Source organism: Lissotriton helveticus, chromosome 11 (genome assembly GCF_964261635.1).
Source record: "Lissotriton helveticus chromosome 11, aLisHel1.1, whole genome shotgun sequence".
Taxonomy (NCBI): Eukaryota; Metazoa; Chordata; class Amphibia; order Caudata; family Salamandridae; genus Lissotriton; species Lissotriton helveticus.
In genome coordinates, this window is record NC_136072.1 from 831,954,139 (window position 1) to 831,963,371 (window position 9,233).

Here is a 9,233-nt window from a genome sequence, read left to right on the forward strand (position 1 = left end):
TGTATTGTCACCCATCAATGTGCGTTCCAGGGCATAGGCTGGATCCCCACTGTCACCGTACCACCAATCGTTCAGGATAAGCAGATGAGCGGCCTGGTAATAGGACAGTATATCCGAGGTGGCCAGGCCTCCGCAGTAGGTGGACAAGAAGCACGTACGTAGTGCCACTCTGGCCGGGCCCCCAGCCCATAGAAAGCGGCCCAAGATCGAGTTGACCTGTCGGAACCACTGGGGTGCAATTGGATAGGGATGGTTCTGCAATTGATAGAGGAGACGTGGGAGCGCAACCATCTTAAAAATTGCGGATCTACCAAAAATAGAGAGGGGCATTCGAGACCATGTCTTGATATCCGTCTGAACTCGGTCCCAAACGGGCATTATGTTGCGTTCCCAGGCAACGCTGGGTAAGTTGGACAAACACCCCCAGATATTTTATGCCATGCGTAGCCACCTGCAGTCCCACCGACCAATGATCTGTTTCGGCATCTCCATTTAGCACCCAGAGGGTAGACTTACGCAGGTTCAGATATAGGCCCGAGACTTCCCCAAAGATTCGCATAATTTCTAGTACACGCGGTCCCGAGCGCCGCAGATCGGTGAGAAAGAAAAGGACGTCGTCCGCGTAAAGTGCGATCCTATCCGATAAGCTGTTGTTCCAAACAAAGCCCCGCATTTGCGCATCTATACGCACCCATGCAGCCAACGGCTCCACCAGGAGAGCGAACAGATAGGGGGAGAGCGGGCAACCCTGCCGGGTCCCTCGTCTAATTTGAAACGACTCCGACACTGCTCCCGCAACCCGCACCGAGGCCGTATTATCCGTGTACAGTAGTTTGATATAGGACAGGAAGACCGGGCCCAGATTGAGGCGGGGCAATAGGGCAAATAGGTAAGCCCAACTAACGGAATCAAAGGCTTTGTCAATGTCAGCCAGTAACAAAGCCGCCCGCTCCCCGGTGGCTCCCATGGCATCAATCGCCGCCTGTGCGCGTCGAATGTTATGTCGCGTCGCTCTATGAGGCATAAACCCGGCCTGGTCCGGATGCACCAGGTCCATGATATACGGGGACAATCGATTTGCTAGAGCCTTGGCCAGAACCTTAGCCTCAATATTGAGCAGCGAGATGGGGCGATACGAGTCGTGCCTCTCTGGAGGTCTACCCGGTTTCTGAAAGACTACAATTTCGGCATGGCGCCAGTCTCGGGGCAATGTGCCACTCTCACGCGCCGCTTCAAGCGCCCGGTGATAATGGGACCCCAGCTGTATGTGAAACTGTTTATAAAACTCACTCGGATAGCCACTCGGGCCAGGGACTTTCCCGGTATTAAGCTGTCCCAGAGCATCGCCCAGCTCCTCAGCTGTAAGGGGCGCATCAAGTGCCTTCCTGGTGTTGTCCGACACCATCTTAGGGGGCAAATCCTCAATAAATTTGATCACTTCATCAGCCGATAAGCGATCACATTGGGCGTACTGAGTAGCAAAGTATGCGGCAAAGCTCGCCGCCAATTCTACTGGGTCAGTAATGACCCCACCATCCATGGACGTGAGTCCCGGCAGCGTAAGCGGCTGAAGGTGGCGCTGGCAGAGCCTATGAAGCATCGTACACGACTTGTCCCCCCACTGGTATATTCTACTACGTGTAGCTAGCCATGCCTGTTTCGCATCATCGAGGAGGACAGATGCGTAGGCTTGCTGAGCCTGGAGAAGGAGTCGTAATCCAGCCTCACCCCCCCCCCCATGCGGTGCTGCTCCTCCAAGGTTTCTACCTGTGCTGCCGCTTCAACAATCAATTCTCGCCGCTTGTGCCGGGCCGCGGCACACCACGCTATGTCTACTCCCCGGATAGTGGGCTTCATGGCCTCCCATACCACCCCAGCGTCAATGTCTCCCACAAGATTCTCCCGCCAATACAGGTCCAATGCTTCCCGTAAGTGTGTCACATAGGCCGGCTGCTGAAGATGCCACGAGGACATCCTCCAGCGAAACGGTTGGCGTTTTCGACAGAGTTCCACCCTGATCGATACTGGGGAGTGATCGGACAGACCCCTAGGCAAGATGGCAGCACTCTTCACTCTACACAAGCAGTCACCAGGCACAAACACGCAGTCTAATCTAGAATAGGAGCCATGCACGGCAGAGACATACGTATACTCGCGTGCAGTGGGGTGCATATGTCTCCAGGCATCCGACCAGCCCAGACCCTCAGTCATAGCACGCAATCGAGTGTGCGCAGGGGAGGGGGCAGTCTCAGCCACTTCCCGGCGCCGCCAGCGATCCACATTCGTTTCCATCACATCATTCCAATCACCGCCAACCACCGCCAGGGATTCAGGGATGTCCTCCCATATCGTGAAAAGTTTCTCAGCTAGGGCCCATTGCAGGGGGGGGGGGGCATAGACACTCCCAAAGACCACCGATTCAGTGCCCACCATGCCCTTGACAAAGATATAACGACCCTGAGGGTCAACCCACTGCTTTTCATGGACATAGGCCACTCTACGATGTATTAAAATGGCTACCCCCCTGGATCCCCGGGAAAACCCTGCATGAAACACTTGATGATAGCCAAACCTCTGTAGACCCAGCACTTTCGAGCCCATCATGTGAGTTTCCTGGAGCAAGAAAACGTCAGCACTCTCACTTTTCCCCCATCTCAACACTGCCCCACGCTTGATTTTGTCGAGCATCGCCCTGACATTCCACGTGATCACCCGCAGAGAGGCATCAGGAAGTCTATTAGTCTTGTCAGCCATGATCAAGTGGGACCCACTGAACAGAACGTCCTCGCCATTGCCACTCATCGCCCACTGTAAGGAATACTATAGCAGAGCACTCGTGCAGTCCCACCCACCCGCCCCAGAACCCCAAGATAACATGACGAGCAACTCTCGTCCCACCCCGAACCCCAGAACCAAACATCAAAGGAATGTCACCACAATCTTGAATATGTTGCAGCCCCAACTCAGTGGCTCCGTCCCCGGCCACTCGTACCCCACCTCCCCCCACCCTATACCTCAAAAAAACATGAAGTACCTGTCGCGGCATGGGTGTCCCCGAGTCCAGAACCGAGGACCCTGAGCCAGCCATGCCAATGGATCCCAACTCCCCAGTAAATAGCAACCTCATCACTCCTCACCCAGAACCTCCCACATTCGAAGGAGAGCAGTAGCCCCTATGTATGCACCCCGAGTCCCCACCCACAATCCCCCCCCATGGTCAGCGGTCAGTCACAAACCCATCCCGAGGCAGCCATGGCGCTACCAGCACATCGGGCCTCAAGAGCCCATAACACGTCGGCCAGGGCCCATAGCAACAAGAGTACAAAGGGGCGCAGATGCTTCAGATTTGGCCGTTGTCTACTTCAGACTGGTCTGATTCTTCGGCCCTACTACCGGCCTGGGCGCCGCTGAAGGAAGCCGACCTCTTACGCGACCTAGATCGCCGGTTCCTCTTGGGCTTGGTCGCTTGGCCACTCTGCTCTTGTGACGCCCCCCTCGAAGGGCCCGGATTCAGCCCTGGCTGAGAATTCGGCCGGATCCTAACTGTCTCATCGGTCCATCTAAAGAGGTCCTCCGGAGTATCGAAAAACAATGTCCGTGATTGGAATATCACCCTCAGGCGCGCTGGGTACAGCAGGGAGTACTGGAATTTAAGACCCCGCAGCTTCGCTTTGGCGTCCATGAAGGATTGGCGCTGTTGCTGTACCAGCTTCGTGTAGTCAGGGAAAATCATTATTTTGCGATTTTCATAAAGGAGGGTCTCCCTGGTTCTTGCTTCCCTCAGAATGGCATCCCGGTCGTGGTAATTCAGAAGTCTAGCAATTACGGCCCTAGGCCGTTCACCCTCCGGTGGCATCCGTGACAAGGCGCGGTGTGCGCGTTCTATAACGAAGCAAGTAGATAGAGCCTCCGGGGGCAGCCAGGTTCCCAGCCACTGCGTGAGGAATTGTTCCATATTACCCTTCTCACATCGTTCCGGAAAGCCGATAAATCGGAGATTATTGCGGCGTGCGCGCCCTTCAGCATCTTCCACTCGGAGCGCCAGACCCCGTTGCGCCGTCTCCATTGCCGCCATCTTCTTCTTGAGTGTACCCACGTCGTCTTCCACTACCGACACTCTGGATTCAGCCTCCGTGATCCGCGCCACAGCATTTCGCAAGTCTTGGCGCAAGAGAGTGACGTCCGTGCCCACTGCCCCTATTTTGGCATCCAGCACATCTCTTGATTGGGTGATGGCCGCCATTAGTGCCGCGTTGTCTGCCCCCCCCCCCCCCTTGCTGGCCACCTCCTGACGGTCCAGGGCCACCACTGGGCCCGGTGAATTTGTCAATTGTCACTTGTTTGGTGGAGCCGCCACCACCCCTGGTCATGGCTGCAAGTCTCTCACGAAGTGCCCACTACGCACACAAAAATGGGGGGGAGGGTCGCGTAACAGCAAGGGTTCCCACAGTGGGCCCCGGATAGCCTTATCTGTGTAAACGTTCTGTGTCCAGGCACGGTCCAGGCAGGCCCCGAAACCAGCTTTCAACCTGCCGGTAGCTGAAGGCCCCCCGTCCCCCGGTGGGCTAGGCAGCGTTGTTTTCCCCCCCCCCACTCAACCCACAGGCTCCACAGCAACAGACCGCCTAGAATCAGTACCGGTATATCACGAGGGGTCTCCTCAGTCTGTTATCTAGCCCAGCCAAGGCTCATGCAGGCGACTTCACCCTCTGCTTGATGCCATCCCCAGGACCCTGAATACGTGTCTCTGCCCAGGGAAGCCGAAAGCAAACCACAGGATCCACTGCTACGCTGCCAGCGGGCTGCAAGGCTTTGTTGCCCCCCCTTGGGGTATAGAACGTGTAATGGCCACCACCTCAGCCGTCCAGGGCCCCAAATGCTGGTACTCACGATGCCCCTTCCGCCACGGGGCCACCTACGGCCGTCCCGCCGTGTTCCAGGCCGCCTTCAGTGCAGGAGCAGGAGAGGGCCGTCTCAAGGATGTAGCTCCGAGGCCCCGTCCAACCTCGGAGGCGGTCCGCGAACCAGCGCGCGCCCCAGGCGGGCGTCGCGAAACTCGAGGCCCCCGGCTTCGCGAGTGTCACAAGGCCGCAGCGGCCAGCAGGACGAATCCACGCCTCTCCGGCTCCCAATTGTGTCGTCCCACACTCAGGGCCGGCGTGCACAACAATCGGCCAATCCGCAGGGCAGCCCCGGTGCTCACAGCTGACAGGGGGGTCGCACCGCGCCGGCGGACCCACTGCGGGTATGTCAGTCGAGTCCCAGGCTTCCCAGCCGCACACTGGGCCGCTCCTCCTTCGTTGTCACCCCGCAGCGCCCAGGGCGCACAGGGCTCCGCTGACCACACCGGAGGGAAGCCGACACTCCCAGCAATTATCGCCGCACTCCGGATATGGTAGGTAGGCTCGGGGGCCAGGATAAGAGAAGGATTACTGCGCGGGCAGCGGGAGCTCTAGAAGGCTGCGACCGCCATTGCCGCTTGCCAAGCCACGCCCCTCCTTTCATAAATTTTTGGTTTACCTTTTCTTCTCAAAAATGGGACGTCCTGAATAATTAAGTGAAACTCTGCTCTGAAATATTTTGGTGCCACTAACTTTTTTTTTCATAGTGGGGTATTTAGGGTTTCAATAATGTCTACTCCTTTTTATTGCCGTTCAGTCTTGGTCATCCATACATGCTTGGGGATGGGCAATCCTTTCCCACCCTCCGCCTCTAAAACTCATCTGTGCTTAACAAGGTAGTGCTGCCTCGATGTGTTGAATCCTTTCCCTTTCCAAGCCTGCTACTCTGGTACTCTCTCAATTGAAATGATCAGCAGTATTATCTGTACATTGAACACTTTATCTAAGAGAAAGCATTTAGTTAGGATGGGTGAGATTTATTGTGGATAGCGGAGGGGAACGCATTGCAGTTCTCACTCACAGAATTTGTGTAACTGCTTTGGTTCACTCTACACAATTTATTATTAGCCTGTTATGATGGATTCCTGCAGCAACCGAGCGGGAGGTGCTGTCATGCAAACCCCCAATCTACCGCTGCTCCGAAAAAACAGATCACTAGAAAACAAGGTAGACCCTCTACACCGTCACCTTGTAGTCTGGACACAATTTCCCCTGACATGATTAGGATTCCTATGCATGGCACCTGTATGGCTTTGAGTTTCACGATGGAAAGATTCCTGGCTGTTTTAATTCCTCTTTATTTTCAAGAGGAAGTTGAGGACTTGCCAAGCATTGAAGTGGAGGTTGACGTGGAGGCGGGATCTTGGGATACTCAGTAAACTTTTCTGTCATTTGCTAGGTTACTGGATTCTCCTTTACTTCCCATTTTCCCTGGATTCCCACAGTTTGAAATATTCCCTACTCTATGATACCTGAGATAAAAGTTGGTCTGCCATTATGACGTTTTTGTAGCAAATTGCTACAGCGTCCAAACCAACCAATCTAACCAGTTGTAATGGACTGTATGGTGAAGCCATAGACTTTCTAATCTGGATAATCTGACTTAATCAGGATCTACAGGAATGGATTACCAGCTTCTCCTCAATAGGATTCCAATCATAAGGGTCAGAAATATGTATAAAATGCACAGGCTTGATTAATAGACATCAGATCGTGGCTGCTTTCAGACAAAGTGGCGCTAATACTTTTCACTTGTGTGGGCTTCCAGTAAAGCCCGTAGCACTGTCTCTGATGCATTCCTTTAATTTCCAGTACTTTTAGCAGTCAAATGCTGAACACTATTCAGTGAAATAATCTTTCATTTAAACAGAGCAGATCCATTCTCACTAAGGTAATGTTCTGACATCATTATGTTTTGAATTCATTAAAGCTCTTCAGACGATCTGTACTTTGTGATATGGTGCTCACCTTAACGAAGCAGAACAGTTAAGCGGATGGCATACCTAAGTACTTAATCCAACAAGGAAACCGTTTCATTGGCTATCCACTGACATCAGAAGCTGTACATTTAAAGGACCTCCACATAGGTTGTGGTTGCCCATCCAAAAATTTCAAGGAATGTAGCAAAGGTGTATGCCTTCAGTTCGCCCACCATAGCATTGTGGTACGTGGAGTGCCATTACTGATCCATTGTCATTCAGGTAATGTCTATTCATATAGCAGTACAGTTCAGTTTTCACTCGGGTAATCCTTTGTCATCATGCTGTTTTATTTCATTAAAATTCTTTCGATGAACTAAACCTTGTTAGCTACCTCTGTCATTGAAATCTGCAGTTTTTGGGATCAATGGCTTGCTCCTGTGCTGGAAAATGTACCTTGTTGTATCATTTCAATTGTTCTACAGTATTAACTCAGCACCACTTACCAAGGTTAAGTTCCTCTGAATGTTTTATCAAAAAAAAAACTCATGACTTCTTGAGTGAAAATGTATGTGTACTGTTTAAATGAAAAAAGATTACCTTATTGAAATGTTAATCAGTATTTAGAATGGTGGTTCTGACAGGTGTCCTTTTGAAAGTTGGCACCTGATTGACATTCTGTAGTTGAGTAAACGTGCTTGTGTGTTCAATGTGTATTACCTTCCTGGATAAAGCAGAGAGAGCAAACCTTACATCACCTCTTTCGTAAACATACAGTCGCACAGTAGCTCAATGTAAGTGCAAAGTAGTGTTTGTATGATGCTCAGTTCGCATCTCCAGACGTTCTCATTTGGACTCCCTGTCGTTGGGAATGGATAACATAGAACACTAAAAATGCATGTTGATGCCAGATGAAGAGTTCTTGGGGGTTAGCTTACAGCTCACTCCCTTGCCATCTCTGTTGTCAGTCTCTGACCTTGTTGTGCTATCAGGAGCCTGACACAGAAATGAGTGGAGGAGAGGCCAGGAAGCGGAAGAGAGGGACTGAAGCCTGTATATAAAAGATAAGGGCATAAGTAGGCTCTGAACACTCCAAACAGTATTTATCATCATATATAACTTTATTTCGATCATGGCGATCTTAAAAAGTAGGATGAAGCAAGCCTTACAGTGAGTAAGGACAATTCCTAGGCACTCTGATAGGCACGAGGTGCGTAATTCAAATTATAGGTACTCCAAGGGTAGTTATAATCATAGTAGTCTTTTAATTCAATTCAAATATCAATTGTCGGTTGTAGTAATATAGTTCACATTTCAATCATATTACGTCATATGATAATATTGCGTATGAATTTCAATCATATATCATAGGGTCATGATGGTAATTAACTCCAATGGTTAAGTAATCCCCGATGCATTTCGTGCAAGGATTGCACTTCTTCAGGGGGAATCTGTGTAATACAGAAGAAAGGTATGTAGGGCGCTAAAAATTCAGGAGTCTGCAGTACAGTGAGCCCAAGATGAGGTCTGTGGGATTAGTATCTGTGGGAGATGCTCGCAGGGAAAACAAAATATAAGGTGTTTTCGACAAATGAAAGGTAATTAAGGTTCATGCATGTGCCGGACGGGGTTTGGAATTAAAGTGCAATGTGTCTAAAACCGAAGAAAGCTAGGAAAAAGACTGGGTATGTTGTTTAAAGTATGCGGAGAGCAAATAATTACGTGCCTCAATTATTCCTTAAAGTGATTGTGAAGATCTGACTACCGATAGCCCAGGGTAAAGAACTGTGTTAACGGCATGAAAATACCGGGGAACAGGGTGGGTGATACCGCGTATAGCGACGGGATGTGAGATAAACAGACATGCAGTGCGAGTGGATACTGTAAACATAAAGAGGAAACATGTGATGTGGTCACTTACCGACCATAGGGGCTAAGAGTCATCCGACGAAGTTCTAACAGTGAAGACCGGTTCGTGTAGACAATAACCCGGAAGACGCCGAGCATGCGCACATGCTCGATAATATAGAAGGAAAGTGTGGCTCACTGGTTAGAAGCGGCAGACCCTGAAGCAGAGGTCGGCCCGGGACCAGGGTTCGATTCCCGACGCGGCACGGTCTTGGGTCAATGTCCGCGGACTCGATAATTCTCGCCTAGGTGCCTAAGCTAACCATGGGTCCCACTCTGCAACTCTGGGCAATAGCTTGCTTAATCTCCACAACGGCCCTATCAGCGCCGGGGATGCCTGGCTTCACCTTGGGGGTGCCCAGGAGGGACCATCTCACAGGGAAAGCCAGTACGGGTTCCCCAGCAGTATACAGCGCCAGGACACTCCGAGATGGAGTAACAGTGCGCTTTACAAGTATACATTTATTTATTTTATTATTTGTTCATAGAAAGCGGACTAGGCGTG